The 17,343-nt window shown below is 47.2% G+C and overlaps 1 protein-coding gene across 3 annotated transcripts in view; it reads left to right on the top strand.

Annotated features, from left to right (window-relative positions):
* Nucleotides 1-17,343, top strand: part of LOC103224857 (selection and upkeep of intraepithelial T-cells protein 1-like) — a 218,709-nt gene that overhangs the window by 28,093 nt on the left and 173,273 nt on the right. For 2 of the 3 annotated variants that reach the window (XM_037999588.2, XM_073007324.1), the window contains exon 1: nt 12,195-12,407. The exons of the other annotated variant lie outside the window; for it this stretch is intronic. The gene's annotated coding sequence lies outside the window, so the exon portion shown is untranslated. Of the gene's footprint in view, nt 1-12,194; nt 12,408-17,343 lie in introns of those variants that run through there. 3 annotated transcript variants of the gene reach the window in all.

Here is a 17,343-nt window from a genome sequence, read left to right as displayed (position 1 = left end):
AAAGTAGAGGTGGGGTGGCGCTGAATAAGAAAAGAGCCCTCACCAGGTAGATGACTGGGTGGAGTTAGCATTTGCAGCTTGAAATGACCCAGACCTCAAGAAAGTTCAAGATTCAGGGTGTCTTGGCTATATTCATGGTTAAGGACAAGGGATTTTGAATCAGCTATAGCTGGGTTTAGTTCGTTGCTCAGATACATATGTCTGGACAAGACAATTACCTGATGTACCTATGCCTTGTGTAATTTCTGTAGGATTATTGGCAACATTATATGAGATAATGCCCTGTATCTGGCATTTAGTGAAGACTCGAGGAAAGGTGACTGATAAATTAATAGTAGTAGTTGGAGGACCTCAAGTCTGCAATGGATATGACTTTTGCAACCAGAATCTTCACAGCTCTTGAGATCCTGTTACCACCAGGACTGTCATCCAGCTCTCCCTCCCCACTTACAAATCATACCCACCTGAGCAGGTGTGATCAGGGGCCAGAAGCTGAAGTGCTCAAAAATCCTAATACCACTCTGAATGAAGACAGTGTCAGCCCTGGGGCTGCCATGTGAGGATCTGAGCCTGCCCCCACCCCATCCCCGCTAAAGCCAGCAGCACCTGTTTGGTTTTGTACTTAGGAAGAGACCTAGAGCTCTGCTTCCTGCCCAGGGTCCCTGCCCCTTTAAAAGACCCTGTCTTCTCATTTTCATTCTGCTGGTTCTATCCATTACCCCTGAATGGAAATTGAAGCTTAATTTTTCATGCTTGAAGCCATTAACACTCTGGGCCCTTGACAGGAAACACAGCTCAGCTTTAATTAGCCACAGCAAGCTCCCTGCATGAGCTTCTAGCACAGCCCAGGGACTTCAAAGATAAAGGCTTCTCCATTCTCACTTATCACAGCTATTAATGAGCCAATCAAGGCAGACTAGGGCCAAGGCAGGCAGCTCTCTTAGTACCTTAGGCAGACAGCTCTGTCCTGCTGCCGGGAAGCTCATCCCCCTGCAGAGCTGGAGTCTGGTGTCCTTGGGAACAGAATGACTGGGATTTGATGTCTCATCTGGGTTGGGACCCCAGCTCTGCAGCTTATCTGCTGTGAGTCCTAGGACTGGACAAATGTCCTTTCTGAGATGCTTTCTACAACAAAAAATAATAATGCTATTTTCATGAGGAGCTATTATTATAATGGGAATATAGGTCAGAGAATCTCAAACTTGAGCATGCTTCAGAACCACCCTGAGGCTTCATTAAATCTCTTGACTGGGCTCTACCCTGACTTTCTGACTCAGGTGTTCTGGGAGGAGTGGTGTGCAAGAATCTGCATTTTTAACTTGTTCCTAGATGATGGTGATGATGCTGATTCGGGGACCACATTTGAGAAGCCCTACTCCAGACTACATGAGGGGTTGTACAAATGTGAGCTGTTACTTAAAGATTTTGATTGTATTTCCCTGAATAAATGTCTCCCCACCCCTTTCCTTAACCTATGTCTGCTATGACAGTTTCTAGGAGCTTCCCATCTGGGCTATCAATACTTGGACACACCAGCATTTGTCACTGTGAGGTGCCCTGATAGTGTAAAATACTCCAGATATGCTCAGTTTTAGGCAGAAATGGGCAGGACCACTTATTTGCCCAATCTTGGTACCAAGATTCCAAATCCTGACATTGACATCTTAAGTCTCCAGCATTCTCTCTCAGAAGGACAAATGCATTGGGACCTCTGATTCCAGAGAAAGCAAAGAGCATGGAGCCTTTAGAAGTCTTTTGGGAAATGAACTGCATGGTGGAGGCTGGGAAGATAGAAATGTGCAGAAAGAAGGTATTCATCACTGGAGGCCATGGTTCTTTCACCTGAGCATCACAGTGTGGGGAACATAATGGGATGGTGGTAGGACAATGCATGTGGTTTAGGGGGGATTGATTAGAAATTTCTACTGATGGCCTAACTAATGTCTAACTAAAGTCCTTCCTGCCACATTCTGCTGTTTCCTTAGGCAACAGGGACACATACTCATACTTATTTCAACTACTGCCTCCTGCCTGCAACACCTGACAGCATGACTCAGAGTCACACTGAGCTTCTGGCTTTAGAGACAGGCTTTTGTGGTCAAAGAGTATAACAGTTCATGGACTTAAGATGTTGAGTTTCAGCTGGGGCTGTCTTCTCCGGGTCCTGACCCCTCATGCTGCTCACTCTCACCTCTGTGCCTTTTCTCTGTTCCACCACCTCACATACCCTTCTTCCTACTCCCTCTTATTCACGTCTCATTCAGCTTTCACCACCCACCTCAGATTTCTCAGAGAGCTTGTTCCTGAATACTGCCATTTTGATGATCTTTGCTTTATAGATAGCATATCTCAAAGTGTGTGCCCAGGGGCTCTGGGGGATGTTATTATAGAAGCTCTAATGCAACTGAGGTGTCCCTCGGGAATGTTAGGCTAGGTAAAGTAAGTCTGATGTCTTCTCTGCAGGACTTCTCAGAGCCTTGAATATGTTACTGTGGTTCAGGAAACTTAAGAGAGATGCTTAACAAGCAGCATTTTCTAAACATGTCACCACAGTATGCATAATGTACTCTTTTTCCCACAGAGTGGGAAATGCTTTGATGTGGAGGAAGTAGGCCCTGAAGGACAGATGACTTTAGAAAAGCTTCAGAGTCCAGCCAACTTGGGTTCCAATTCCAGAACTTACATCTCTTTGAGCCTGTCCTTTCATCTGTAAAATGGAGATAGTTGTCCTTACATTGGAGAGCTGTTGCAAGATTTATGTGAGATGACATGAGAAGTGCCTAGCCTGGAGTGAGGTATACAGAAGGGGCTCAGTAAGTGTGTACTTTCTCCTCCTTTTGCCTTTCCTAGTGAACTTTTACAATCTGAATGAAAAATGAACTGTACAAAACAGGACGTGTTGCACGTACTTGGCATATGAGAGTGAAGCCAGTCAGGTGCACAGGGTTGGAGGAATAAAAGCTTGTAAGTGACCAGTGCAGTCCAAGCAGGCTTCCTGGAGGAGGCGGGTCTTTGCTGGGTCAGATTCCAAAGACAAGTTCTCCAGCAAAATCCTGGGGAGGGGGAGGTGGGGAGCTTTGAGAACTGCATCTCTCTGTGAGCAAGCTATGGCAAGAATCCTTCTCTTTATTTTCTTTTTCCACCCTGGAGGCCTACTTCCCCACCAAATCCAGCTGACGCAGCACTTGTCTTCCCCTCCCACAGCCTGAACTTAGCCAACATCTCAAGTTCGCAAGGTGTGAACCTCAGAGTTGGGCCCTCCTGGCTTGTGGAAATTCGCTCAGCAAAGCCTGTCTGGCGGCCTGCAGAAGCGTTCTGCGCTAGTGCCCTCTGGAAGCTCTGGGCAAACGGGTCACCAGACTCAAACAATCTGGGGTGCTGCCTTGGGGCCTACATACCCTAACCTTGTCCACAGGTTGAGGGGAAAGAGACAGATTTGTAGATTTTCTCTCTGAGACTCTTTATCACCTCCTGTTTCCTGGTCTCCAGCAACCAACCATTTCAGGAAACCTCACTTTGAACCTCACTTTGCTCCTAGGTCCTTTAATCTCTGTAATATACCTAAAACAAGCATTATAATTCCCATTTTATGGATGAGAAAACAAAGTCTCAGTTAGCTTGAAAACAAGCCTGTTTAGTCCAAAGTCCAAGCTTTCTCTGCTGATGCTATGAAGCCCTGGATTTCCCTTAGTGCCTTTTATAGTTAATCCGGCCTGTCACCACCTCCAGAAAGCCTTCCTAGTCATCACTCAAGGCCACGCTCATATCCCCTTCTCCTGAGCATCTGCAGTTGGAACCACATTGCGCACCTTCCTTTAATCCGTATTTCTGGGCAGAAAAGGACTGAGTTAATGTTCTGCCACTGTGTCCTAGTTCTTGGAATAGCACACACATTAATCTTCATCGAGAGAAGGAAGAAAGAAGTATGATGTTTGAGACTACATGGACGTATCATGTACTTTGCATCCCTGTCAGTCCTGAGTCACTCAGTCCACAATTCTTCACCCTCCTCTTAAACCATACATGGGTGTTTCTGGGCTGGGCTCACAGGTACTCATTGACTCGACTTTCCAGCACTTCACCTGGTTTACCCTCCTGCACATCGGTTTGCTTCTCAGGTTTCGTCAAGGCCTCCAAATATTCATGAGCAGACCCCCTGTGGCTGGACCCACTCAGGAGGGACCCTGTAAGATCTCGTCTCCAATCCTCTCCCCATGAACTAGTTGCAGTTCGGCGTGCCTGCCTTAGACCCACCACTCGCCAAAACTCCCTTCAGTGATTAGCAGAGGTGGCAGGGAAATTATGAAAACCATGTGACAGGTAAATGGCTGTTTCTACAACTTTCTTAAGTTTCAAAGGGAGAGCAGAATGCTTTGCTCCAGCATGCGGGCTGGGAATTCAGGCTTTGCAAGTGCTTTCCAGAACACACAGGGAAGAGCAGACCTAGCAGGATTCTGCGTTTCCCTTAGGTGGAGTCCAGCTGGGCCTCTCTGCCTGCAGGACTGAGCCTGTTCATAGAATGGGCTTCATCCAAACATGATGGCTTTGTTCCCCTGTGTGAAGATGAGACATGCAAGTGAGTTCTGAGTAGAAAGAGCTTCTTCTGTCAAACCCCAGGCTATTGTAACTTTAAAATATATCTCAAATCTGACTCTTTTGGATTTTGTTTGTTTGTTTGTTTTTGAGATGGAATTTCACTCTTGTCGCCCAGCCTGGGGTGCGGTATGATCTCTGTTCACTGTAACCTCCACCTTCCAGTTTCAAGTGATTCTCCTGCCTCAGCCTCTCGAGTAGCTGGGTTTACAGGCACTCGCCACCACGCCCGGTTAATTTTTGTATTTTTAGTATAGACAGGGTTTCACCATGTTGGCCAGGCTGGTCTCGAATTCCTGACCTCGTGATCCCCCCACCTTGGCCTCCCAAAGTGCTGGGATTAGAGGCGTGAGCCACCATGCCTGGCCAATCTGACTGTTTTCACCATTCACATCACTACCTCCTAGATCCAAGCCACTATTGTCTCTTGCCTGGTCTGCTGCAGTAAGCTCCTAACTGGCCTCCCTGCTTCCAACCTTTCTCTATGCAGCAGCCTTGGCGTCTTCTTGCCATTATAAATCAGATCATGTCCCTCCTATGCTTAAAACCCTCAAACAGATCACTCAAGCCCAGGAGTTCAAGGCTGCAGCGAGCTGTTATGGTGGTACTGCACTTTAGCCCGGGTGACAGAGCAAAATTTTGTCTCTAAAAAAACAAAACAAAACAAAAACTCTCAAATAACTTCCAATTGCAATCTTTACCATGCCTTAAATCACCTCTCTTGCCTGTCTTCCTATTGTCACATCTTCCACTCTGCCTTGTTCTCCATGATCCAGCTGCAGTAGCCACTTTCTTGTTCCTTGAACAAATTAACCTTAGTCAGTCACTTTTGCCTTTGTACTCATCTGGAAAGCTTCTTCCAGATCCTCTCAGGGCTGGCTGCTTTCATAATTCAGGCTCAAATATCACTTACTGGAGAGGTCTTCACTGGCCATTCTACAGAGTAGCCTCTGTTATACCTGCTATTCTATTGTTTTTGCACTAATCATTCCTATGCCAAGAAATTTTGTGTATTTGCTTCTGTATTTCTTTTCTGGTGTCTCCAGCTACAGTCTAAGCTCAGTGATGGCAGAGATGATGTTGGCTCTCTTTGCTGACATATCCCCAGTGCCTCTAGCACTCCTGGTGCTGAACACTTGATAAATAAATATCTGTGAATGATTGCATGGAGTGGCATCTCAGCATACAAAACCCTATGGGAGAAGGCCTTTGTGGGCTTTCTGGGTGAGCCACAAATGATGGGTAGGATTTGCTAGGTGGAGAGAATCAGAGAAGGTATCCCAGGAAGCAGACTTGGCAGGGAGCATGAGTTGAAGGGTTGGAAGGAGAGAAGAGTACAAAAGAGAGTACCGCAGCAGCAGGGAGGCTAAGTGCGCAGCAGAGATGGAGATAAGGTTAGTTCTGCACGTGGGCCATAGGCAGGGGTGGGGGACACAGGTGGCAGGGAAGGGGCAGGTTCTGGATGCCCTTGAAGGCCAGACAGGAAAGCTCCTTGTACCTTTTCCCTCTGCCCCCTGCCCACCCCTGCATGGTTTCCAAATCCATTCCCTGCATCTTTCTTTTCTGCAGGCATATGGTATTATTTCCAATTGAAAATGTAGATGGGAGCCACAGGAATTTATAGAGTCACATAATATCCGCATCAGCAAGTGGAAATGAAACTCACCTCTGCTGAGGCTGAGCAATGTCCTTGCCAATACAGGGTCCTTGCCAATACAGCTCACATAGAGAAGCCAGGGCAGAATTTGTCTGGATGGGTAGGAATAGCAAGTCATAGAATCTTTGCCCACAAATGGGCTTAAATGGAATCCAGCTACAGAATCCTTGAGTCACATGCTTTCAGAACAGTGCTCTGCAGACTCACAGAGGCCATCTGGTCCAACCTCCTATGCCCTTTGGCCTCTTGTCCAAAAAGCCATCAGTTGCTCCTGGCAGACCTCCAGCGATGGCAAGCTCCCTCCTCATGTCACCAGATGGCCCTGACTCTCAGAAAGCCTTCCTTTTCTTCATACTGAAATGGATCCAGTTTCCCTAGAATCCTTCTCCCCAGACTTCTCTCTGTTTCTGGGGCTGCCCACTCTGCCCCCAGGCAGCATGGTGGTATATAATGGCAGCTGTCACATCCTCCAGAGCCTTCTGGCCAGACCCACACTCTGGGCCTTCCACTGCCTCTTCAGTGTGGCTTCTGGGCCCTCCTCATGCTGAGCACCTCCTCCAGACTTGCCCTCCTCATCATCACTCTGCTTCCATTGCTTTGAGGAACATCTTCAAAGCAGGGTGCCAGGTGCCCCTGGAGGCATCTCCTACTTCGAGACCACACACATCATTGCTGGTGGGAATATACCATAGTATAGCTGTTGTGGAAAACAGTATGGCAGTCACTCAAAAAGTTAAATATAGACCCAGCGATTCAACTTTTTGGTATGTACTCCAAAGAATTAAAAGCAGGGACTCAGACACTTGTTTTTGCAATGAGATTGAGACACTTGAGATTGCAGCGTTATTCAATATAGTCAAAGAGTTGAAATAACCCAAATATTCATCGGTGGGTAAATGGGTAAATAATATGTGTATATACATACAATGGAATATTATTCAACCTTAAAAAAGAAGAAAATCTATCATGTACTACTACATGGATGAACCTTGAAAACATTATGCTAAATTAACTAGACACAAAAGGACAAATATGTGACTTCACTGTTATGAGGTGCCTACAATAGGCAAATTCATGGAGACAAAAAGTAGAATGGTAGTACGTGTGTGTTGAGGGATAGTGAACAGGGAGTTGTTGTTTAATGGATACAGAGTTTCTGTTTTGAATGATGAAAAAGTTCTGGAAATGGATGATGGTGACGGTTGCACAACACTGTGAATGTAGTTTTGTTTTGTTTCGTTTTGTTTTGAGAGACAGGATCTCACTCTGTCACCCAGGCTGGAGTAGAGTGGTGGGATCATAGCTCACTGTAGCTTCAAAATCCTGGGATCAAGTGATCCTCCCACCTTAGCCTCCTGAGTAGCTGGGACTACAGGCATGCACCACCATGCCTTGTCTGGCTAATTTTTATTTTTTTTTAGTAGAGATAGAGTCTTGTTATGTTGACAGGGTAGCCTTGGAACTCCCGGGCTCAAGCAATCCTCTTCATCAGCCTCCCAAAGTGTTGAGATTACAGGTGTGAGCCTGCCTCAGTCTCCCAAAGTGCTGGGATTATAAATATGGTAACTTTTTAAAGATATATTTACCTTAATAAAACAATTTTTAAAAAGGCCACACGTATCTACCCTCTGTTTCTTGCCAAACGTCAGTCAAACACCAGGCATTCATAAGGTGCCTACTAAACACAGAGCCTGTCTTACATACTGTGGGCTGATGTGATCAGCAGTAGGTACTGCCCCTGTTTACACTCACAATAATAACCAAGCACTAGGTTAAGCAATTAACATGGATTCCGTTATGTAATCCACACAGATTTCTCAAGTAACTGTCATTGTACCAATTTGATAAATAGAACTGAGGCGAAGTAGCTTGCTTGAGATTACACAGAGATGAGCTCAGGATTTAAATGTGAATATCTCATTCTAGAGGCTAGGTTCTTAATCGTTATACTTGCCTATTTCTTGAAGCAAACATGGGAAATGCTTAAGAGCAAACACACACACACATACACACACACACACACACACACACCCCTGAGATGATTCAATGGGTGAAATGTGCACAAAGGTTTCTTATAGAAGGGAGTGGCCATAACTCCATGAGTGGATGACTCCTCTCTCATCCCCTGATCTTTCCTCGTGAGTATTTGTTGAATGGTGCCTGTTGAATGAGCATTGGTGTGTCCTGAAGTCAGATTTCCTGAAGGAGGTGGCCTTTCAGCTGGGTCCCTTGGTCTGGGGAGAAGAAAGGAAAGAGCAACTCAACCTGGACTTTGTCTGGAAGGCTGGGCTGACCTCCAGGCTGGGCTTTCGGAAGCTTGTGTCCGTGTGCCCTCCTCCATCCCCAAGATTCCTTGCTGATGGAATCTATAGTATGGGCTGAGCATGTCGGTTCCCTGCCAGCTAGAGGGGCATTGCTGGCAGTAGGTCCCCTGTCTAATCCTCTCTGTGCCCAATGCCCAGCTGGGAGCTGGCACAGAGTCAGTGCCCTGTGATTTCTCATGGAACAGAAGAACAAAGCAGGGTTGGAGAAACTCTACAGAAGAGTTCAGCCATGAGGAGCTCTTCTTGTTCAATTCTCCTTATTTCCCTATAATTAGAACAAATTCCCTGTTAGCTCAGTTTCCATTCCCAAAGGTGGGAGGAATTCAGGAAACTTCTCCCAAGATGCCGAGCCCCATTCTCAGTCTGACTGTCTAGACATATGACCCCCAGGCTGCCCTTGGCATGATCTTGCTCAGAGCTGGTGGGGGCTGTAGCAGCAGCTGGGGCACATTACGTCTGGGGCTGGCAAGGCGTCCATTCTGGGCTGAGGAGTCCTCATTTTGGAGAAAAGCAGCCCTGACTAAATGGCTGAGGCACATACCTGGCTGGCAGTCGCTTGTGCACATGAAGGCTGGGCTACTGCTGCAATGCACAACCCCATGGGGCACAATTCACATGGAATACAGAGTGGACAGTGTTCCCTGGAGTTGTGTATTGCTTCTGTACTGGGGCAGAAGCGAGGCTGCTGGGGACAGGCATATCACTGGGGCCATCTCCCAGCTATATGTGAGCCTGATGTCCTCAGAGCTCTATTGCCTGCCCAGGATTTCTCTGTTCTGTGGCCTTGGATCTCCCATTGTTTGCACTGCATGTTACTTGGATTTAACTTCTCTTGCCTCCAACGGAACAATCCAGAGTTATGAAGGAGTAGAGGACAGACCAGAATCCAGACCTCAATGATCCACTTCTTAGCTGTGTGACCCTGGAAAAGTTATTTGGCCTCTTGGAGTTTCAACCTTCTTTGTGAATTGCAGATAGTAGAACTTACCTTCAGAGTTCTTAGAAGTATTAAATGAAATAATATTAATAAAGTGCTTAGAACACTGTCTGGCACATAATAAGTTTTATATAAGTGTTGGTTAAATGAATACAAATTTATGTAAGTAAGTCAAGTTCTATCCTAGAACTTGTAAGGTGGTAGAAAAACGATTGTGTGATAAGTGAATAAATGAAACCTGAATCTGCATCCTAAGCTTACCAGGAACATGTGATGTGGCTTTGGGTAAGTCCTATGCCCTCTCTGTGACTTCCTTACCCATTTGTACAGCTGGGGTCTGTGACAAAATAATCCTGAAAGTCTCTTCCAATTTGAAATGCTACAACGCAAAAGTTTGTAACACTAAATCCACCATCCTCCATCAGTCAGCTCTAGTCTTGATGTAGTTCATTCCCAGCTGCTCTCTGATGCACAGGCCTGCAGCCTAGAAGATCTGGACCTTCTGTGCTGCATAACTCAGGCCCCATGGACATGACTGGGACGGGGACTATAATGACAGATCAGTTCTGGAAAACAGTAAGGCCAGCAGAGTGCCCCAGAAGACCTACCACTGAAGTGGTCTCAGGGAAGAATTGAGAGAAAAGGGCAATGGAAAGCTGGCATTGGAGGTTTCTTGATCCTGGGGAATTTAGAGCCACTGCAAAGTGCATTATTCAAAAATAGGAATTTGCTTCTCCTCTCAGCCTCAATAGACTGCCTCTGCAGGGAGAGAGGTTTTGGCTTAATTTGGCCAAGCTCACAGTTGAACACATTCCTCTTTTGGTTCCCAGGGCTCAGAACTAGTCTCTTAGGGGGATGGAGGTGCCACGGGAGAAATTAGAAGATGGTCTCTTCAGGTGTCCCCTACATAGACATATAATGTGCCAAATAAATGTGAAGGGGGTCTCCTTGATCATCATATGGCATTTGTGGCTTAGTAGGCCTCAGAGTTGTCTTGTGTGGTCCTTTTAGATGGAGAAACTAAATCCCATGGAGGAAAAAAGACCAGCTCAAGGTCATTCTGGAGCAAACTAAGTTAATGTCAGAGCCAAGGCTAGGGTCTCCTGACCCTAAAGTTCGCTGATTCCTACTCTTCAGACATGTAACTTCTGCACCAGCCACAATCAGCATAAACTAGTGCAATGAACAATTTTACATGCTGACATTTATTCAATACTCATTTACTAAGCCTTTGCATGTGCAGGTTTTGAACCAGGCATAGTCATGAACAAGGGTAATGCCTGAGATAGGACAGAGAGGAACCAGCTGCTTGACCTCCAGCTACTTAGGCAAGAACGTTAGCAGCGTGAGAATAGATTCTTTCAAAGGAAAGAGCAGGGGGAAGGATGCACACCTGGCTAGAAGGGGGAAGGAGCAGAGGGCTGGGAATTGGAAAGCCACTCTTGTTTTCTATTTTCTCATTTTCATTTGTCTTATATCCTCTCCTTGGCTAAAAGAGGGATTAAGGCTCTCTCATTAGCCTGGGAGCTCCCTCTAACTGGCTCTCTGAGTCACCCTCTCCTCTTCCAACCTCCAACATGTCCTCCCATTGAGTCTCCAGCCTCCAGCATGCCCTCCCATTGAGAACCAAGTTTTGGCATGCCCTCCCATTGAGAACCAACTTCCAGCATGCCCTCCCATTGAGAACCAACTTCCAGCATGTCCTCCCATTGAGAACCAACCTCCAGCATGCCCTCCCATTGAGTCTCCAGCCTCCAGCATGTCCTCCCATTGAGTCTTCAGCCTCCAGCATGTCCTCCCACTGAGTCTCCAACCTCCAGCATATCCTCCCATTGAGTCTCCAGCCTCCAGCATGCCCGCGCATTGAGTCTCCAATCTCTACCATGTCCTCCCATTGAGTGTCCAGCCAGTAGAATGCCTTCTCATTGAGTCTCCAAGGTTTAGCGTGAGCTTCTATTGAGCCTCCAGCCTCCAGCATGCCTCCCCATTGAGTTTCCAGCCTTCAGCATGCCCTCCCATGCAGTCTCCAATAGATGGCCTCCCATTCAGTCTCCAACAGCAAGACTTCTCAATGAGTGGCCCCCTGGCTTTCCCCAGCCCAGATCCTACTTGGATCAAGCCACATCATATCCCACCTGAGGTGTTACTGAGCTCCTCGTCTCCAGCCCCCACCAGTCTTGTGATTCCTGCTTACTGGTTCTAGAGTGGCCTTTTTGAAGCCAAACAATCTTTAGGAACTGAGTTTTGTAGGAATCTGACATTGCTTCCAATTCTCTTCAGAGCTGTTCTGGGACATGTACGGCCAGAGAGGGTCTGTGGGGCCCCAGAGGTCAGAGTTAAGACCAGTGGGAGGAGCACAGGGGGCAGGTTTCAGCTCTGGAGGAGGTAGCACAGCTACCAGTCAGAGGGTCTACTATTGTAACAGGCTGCTCTGGAGCAGAGAAAATGGGGTATTAGTGGTTTTCCCCATCAATAGAGGTGTATGAGCAGGGGTTTGAGACCTCTTTTCTTCCTCCAAAATTGTACAGAGTTCTTAGGCATCAAATACAGGTGTCGAATTCCAAACCAGGAACCAGGATTGTAAACACTCCACTGCACTATCTCTATTTCCATGTCTGCATCCCTTCTTGGGCTGGGAGCAATTTGAGAGCTTTTGTGGTTGGAAATAAGCATGTGGGTCTGATTCATCTCCAGAGCCTAGCACTTGCTAGGTTCAGTAAGCACTTGCTGAGTGAATGAATAATGTGTGAGCTTCTGAGATTCCGGAATTACTGGGCCTGGCCTCTGCAGCTGAGGAATGGCAGGGACTTGGTGTGGAAAAAAGGCTCCCCTCTGGCTGCCAGTCTCTGGGAACTCCCTACTTCAAAGGACTTGTAGATAAGAAGGGCTTTCTGGGGTAAGTGAGATCCTGCCCCACCCCTCCCCTCCCCTCTCCACATACACACCAAATGTGCACAGGAAAATCTAGCTTTGTTATCTGCCTAGGCTCAGATTTGGCACCCTGGGGCTTAAAAGGCTAAGGGAGGGAACTCACAGTCCATCCAGATGTCCTTAAAGGCCTCCAGCTGTGGACCACAGGACATTGTTCCTTCTGAGGTGCCAGTTCCAACTTCTACCTGCATGGATGTGTGAGGCCCTGCAGAATGGGAATGGAAGAGGCTGCCTGGAAATAGGAAAGGCAGAGAATATCAATGAGGGCAGCAGAACTGGCTGGAAGGATTCCAGGAGAGGGAGAATGAAAGGGGATAAATAAGGCAGAGGTTCTTACTTTTGGAGGGGAATTCCCTAAAGAGAACAGAGGCCTTAATTCACTTGTGATGAGCCAATGACTGGAGATGGATGGTTGAATGGATGACTGGAATGAATGGCGGTCCATTCAAGGACTTCTTGAAAGTTTCCTTAGACTCTGTGCCAAGAGTCATACCCAGCGTCTGTCCCCAACGAGCTCACAGTAAACAGATGGGTGAGACCACGGTTGTAATTCAACATGTGGACAGACCTTGAAAGATGGAAGGGGTGTGGCTACAGGCTGAGGACAATGTTGAACCAAATTCTCAAAGAGAGTTCAGAGGTCACTCCTCTAGGATTTGAGAAGCTCTGGACATTTCATGAACCACTTTGAGGTAAAATTCAAAATGGCCAAATATCTTGGTTGGTGTTAAATTTATGCTTTCTTAAATTGGGCTTTGGTATGGATAAGATATAGTATTAGGATAAATATCTAATGCATGCGGGGTTTAATACCTAGGTGATGGGTTGATGGGTGCAGCAAACCATCATGGAACACGTTTACCTATGTAACAAACCTGCATGTCCTGCACATGTATCCTGGAACTGAAAATGAAATTAGACTAAAAAAAAAGATATAGTAGGCATAAAAATTCATGAAAAGCTTATGGAAGAAAATTAAAAATAGAGAAAACCGTATTCTTAATGCGATTTGTTTGAGTGTGAATTGAAAACTTGAATGGGAAGGGTACTCTCTGTACATTGTTTCATTTAATACACTTCATATGAGAATTATTACACACACTTTTCATATAGGAATGCTTGGGTTCAGGGAGGTTAAATGACTTGTTCACGGTTCCACGGCCAAAGTGGCAGAACTGAGATCTGGTGCTACAGCTCTGACTTGGAAGCCTGCTAAGCTCTATTATACCACAGGGATCTTAAGATCTATCTCAGCAGAAGGACTCCTGAGTATAACTCCTGGAATTCCCTAGCCCACGGAACAGAGCTTGGAAGCTTTGAGTCTGAACAAAGACCTGGAGGCAGGAGAACCAGGGGTGAGCTTGGTGGAGTAGTTACTCTTCATCATGACAGAGGAGAGTGTTTGCTTAAGGGAGGGGAGGGAGCTGACGTTAAGAGGGGAATTTGGGTGTGTGCATTGGGGGCTTTGAACATGAGACCAAGAGCTGCTCACACTTTGCAATGCTCCTAGTATAGAGTTAACACCAAATAGCTATTTGTTGGAAAACTTGCAAGCCAACAAAATGCAAAAAAAGCTTGTAGGGGGAAAAATGAGATTTGAGTTATTTCGATTCAGTTTCTGCTGTTCCTATGAACAGAATTTATAACAAGGCCTTTAAATATTAGTTAACATTTACTGACTACTTACTTTGTGCCAGTTACTGTTTTAATAACATTACATGAAGTAACTCATGTGTCCTCACAACAATCCTATGAGGTAGGTACTGCTATGAACCCATTTTACATATAAGGAAATGGAGGTAGCCTAGGACAAATGACATATGTTCTCAGGGTCCCGGTTTTGCATCCATTACATAGAGAAATGAACTATATGAAATTGCTCATGTATGCATGGCCAACACACAGTTGGTATGCAAGAAATGTTTATTGAATTTCAGTCTGACATGAGTTTGACATGAGTAATGAAGTGACAAGGCCAAGGTTTTCTGACTCTAAACTTTGGTTCCTCTGCCACCCCATTCCTCATCCCAAGGGTTTTGCACATCATAGGTGAGCATTAAATGTATGTTAGATGAATTCCAGGGTCCACTTGGGTGTGGTTGCCTCCCTGCACTTGACCCACAGGAAGGATGGGTTGGGCTGTCCTGAGTTGGGAAGTCCCCTCCTGCAGACAGACGCTGCTTCCCTGACTCAAGGGCCTGATCTCCAAATGGAAAATTTTCAGGTAGCCTCTGGGGACAGGTGGCGGGCATCCCCTGACAAAGTTTTTCTTTCCTTTATGCTTGTGTCAGCCCTCGGGCAGGGTGGATCCCCAGCTCTCTGGGTGGTATGTGCAAGACCGTATCAGCTTGTCTGAGAGCCAAGTGTGGATGAAAAGCGAATGTGTCTCACATTGCTGGGTGGGTGTATAGCAGCTTGTGTTTGTGTTAGTGTGAGCCAATCAGTCTTCATCCCCATTTCCTCCTAGATGTGGATTATCTGATCCTTCAGGGAAAAAAAAAAATCACTCAGCTGAAGAAACCCAGGCTGGGAAGTTCTGATTGTGGGTGTTTGGCCATGGGTGTCCTGCAAGTGCTCTTTGCAGGGAGATCTTTTCTCTAACATCCACTCCTTTCTGAGATTGCTGCAGAACTGGTGACAGGACCCTTAGGGTCACAATATCTGCAAAGGCTCTGGCTTTAGATGGGCCCTGCGGGGAGGAAACCGGGAGATGAAGCTAGTGCTGTGTGTAGGTCTCTGGGGCAGGGAGAGGACAGAGAGGGAGGGTGCAGTCAAGCAGATGAAGAAAGCCAGTGGGGATTCCCAGGCCTTCTGTCCCTCCCAGCAGCATGGTGGCACAGTGAGAGGTGTGTATGTCACATAAGCCTAGGACTTGCTGAAAGGTTTTTAGTGCAGCGCTAATCAGGCAGGGACCCTGCTGCACTTGGAATGAGGGTAGGGGGTTGAGGATGGAGGTTGGGGGTTGGGATTTGGGTATGGGTTTGGGGTGGGACACATTTTCATTTCTAGAGTCCGACTGCTGGCTGAGGTCTCAGCCTGGCTCTCAGTCCCTCTCCTGAGCCTGCCGAGGATGGATACTGGGCCACCTTGGGGTGGGAGCGGTTCTCAGAAAAGCCTGGCTCACTGGACCTGTCAGACCCCCAGACCCTCCCCCAACACTCCTTGAACTGTCTAGCTGGAGTATGTTTGCACAGCTGGGGATGGGGAGAGGAGTGGGTGGGAAGGGGCTGCCCTCTGGGACCTGAGGCTCTGGTCAGATCTTCTTCGGACAGTTGGAAGTAGCCCAGAACGATGGAAAGGGCTGTGCGGATCCATGAGTGGATGTGGAGCCACGGGGTTGCTGCTTTCCAGCAGCAGGTCGTGGAGCTTCCATGTCCTTATCTGTAATGTGGGGAGGATACCATACATAGCAGTCTGTGGTGGGAGCTAAACCTAATCATACACATAAGGAACCAGCCTAACGCATGACACACAGTGGAGGCTAAAAATATGAGTTCCCTTTTGTTTCTTCTTTTCTTTCTAGTCTGTTTCTCCTGTTTTTCATTCTGCAGAATCATCGTTGATTATTCCTGTATACATTCACTGAGTGGCACTGCAGCAGGCACTGTGGATGCCGTGGTGAATGAGACGGGCCCCAGCCCTCAGAGCAGCCCACAGACTCATGACAGAGACAGACAGATGAGGGCAATCCACACAGTAGGTAGGAACAGGGATGTCACAGTCCCTGGAGCAATGCTGTGAGGTACTTAATATGATCACTCTCATTTACAGATAAAGCACTGAGACTTAGAGAAGTGAGTGAACCATGGCAGGATGCAATCTTCATTTAGCTCTGAGTCCAGGTTCCCAGCTGTTTCCTCAAGGCTCTTTGCCACTTCCTTAGGTGTCCTTCCCTGGGCATCCTCAGTTCCTCTCAGAGCAATGATCACCTGGGTCCTCATTATTTATTTGCTGAGCTCTTGTCCCTACCAGTCTAGAAGCCCTTCAGGAGCTGGAATCATGTCTGGACCTGGGGCCCAGCATAGGGTCTGGCACAGCAGTCATCAATGCCTGTTTGTTGAAATGGAACCAGTACAGAAGCACGGCAGGGTAGTACTCCCCTCAACTTCGGCTCCCCAAGAGAGCGACGGGCAGAGTCTGTAATTCCAACAGTCATCCTTCCCTCTGTATTTGACCTCAGCAGCAGAACCGCACCCTAGTTGGTCTGGGTCCTTCCCTCCTTCCTTTCTTCCTGGTCCCACCCACATCCAGGCCAACAGGATACTCAGGGCAGGATGCATAGTGGCCAGGCATGTCCAACCAAATAGGCCAACCCAGGAGGTGAGGATGAAGTCCAGGGGAAGGAGAAATGCCTAAGAAGAGTTTGCATCTCCTAAAGCAGTAAGCAAAGGAGCTTAAGGAATTTAGGATTGGGACCAGGTGTTCAGAGAATCGGCGTAAAAAGCAACAGGCTGAAAAAGCATGGGTCTGTCTGTTGTTAGCGTCTGAGTGGCTACTTCTCTTCCTTGTCAAAGCCCTGTACATGTTGCCCATTTGCTTGGGTCCCAGCAGGCCCTGAGGCCAACGGAGCCTGGGAAGGAGCTACCCTGGCAAGGAGCTCTCCTGGGGGAGTGACTCACAGGTTGTCAGGCAGCACAGGCTCTTGGATGGGAACTTGGCTCTCGGGGCAGATCAGACAGCAGCTGAGATCCCAGGGTGAATTGGCCCTTGTGATGCTGATGGATGCTCTGAGGCCTCCTCATCTGCCTCTGCTCTGTCTCTTCTGCACAACCCAGACCTCCATCTTGCCTTCTTATCCTCTCCCTGTTTACTGGCCAGTGATGTGGTGGGTGGAAGAGCCAGTAAATCCATCAGGCAGGGGAGGTAGGAAGACTCAGACCATCAGTTCATGAATCAGCCCA

This window comes from Chlorocebus sabaeus, chromosome 20 (genome assembly GCF_047675955.1).
Source record: "Chlorocebus sabaeus isolate Y175 chromosome 20, mChlSab1.0.hap1, whole genome shotgun sequence".
Classification (NCBI taxonomy): Eukaryota; Metazoa; Chordata; class Mammalia; order Primates; family Cercopithecidae; genus Chlorocebus; species Chlorocebus sabaeus.
Note: the sequence above shows the minus strand (reverse complement) of the source record. Positions and strands in the feature narration are given on the sequence as shown.